Source organism: Volvox carteri (assembly GCF_000143455.1).
Source record: "Volvox carteri f. nagariensis unplaced genomic scaffold VOLCAscaffold_17, whole genome shotgun sequence".
NCBI classification, from domain to species: Eukaryota; Viridiplantae; Chlorophyta; class Chlorophyceae; order Chlamydomonadales; family Volvocaceae; genus Volvox; species Volvox carteri.
In genome coordinates, this window is record NW_003307560.1 from 1,621,204 (window position 1) to 1,622,029 (window position 826).

The following is an 826-nucleotide window of genomic DNA, read 5'->3' on the forward strand; positions in this document are numbered from 1 at the left end:
CTGCAGAACGCGATTCAGGNCGACACAGGTGATGCACACGGCCACAGGTTTGCAGCCGCCAGCATTACCACCACCACCACTACCGCCACGCAAGCTACTCCGCGGCGCAGTAGCCTTCCGTCCCCCCCCCGGGGAGAGGAAACCCTCCACCAATACCACCAGCCAGCTCGGTGTATGAACCTACAGCAGCTGCTACAGCCACTGCTACAGCCACTGCTACAGCTGCTGATGCTGTTGGCATTTGAGTCCACAGGGCGCGAGAAGCGGCAACCCGCCGCGTGCAACCGCTCTTAGTAATGCAGTATCGGCAGTCGCAGTATCAACCTGGCACTGCTGTCACTAGTAGCAGCAGCAGCAGCAGCAGCAGCAGTAGCAGTAGCAGCAGCAGTAGCAGGCGCAGCGCTCAGCACGCCTCGTCTCACCTGGTGCACCAATACACACTGCCCTTTCCTCCCATCGCTTTTGTTGCCAAATTGTCGTACTACTACTACTACTACTACTGCTACTGCTACCGCTACCGCTACCTGCGAAAAACACATTTCAGGGCTTAAGCAGGGGATACTGCCCTCCCCTCCATGTGACACACATACACATACATCATCATCATCAAGGCGTATTTCTCATCTGCTGTACCGTCAGACGCCGTACTTCCACGCAATACACACCCTGACCCCCCTGGCGCCCCGTACAGTTCGTACCGCCGTACAGTCCACCAGTGCCTCACCGCGCCGTAATCCTGTCCCCCACACCCGCCGATCCCAAGCCCCCCCGGAAGGATCCAAAACCCCCTACCAACAAACCCAACCCGGAGCCATCTGGGGGGGAG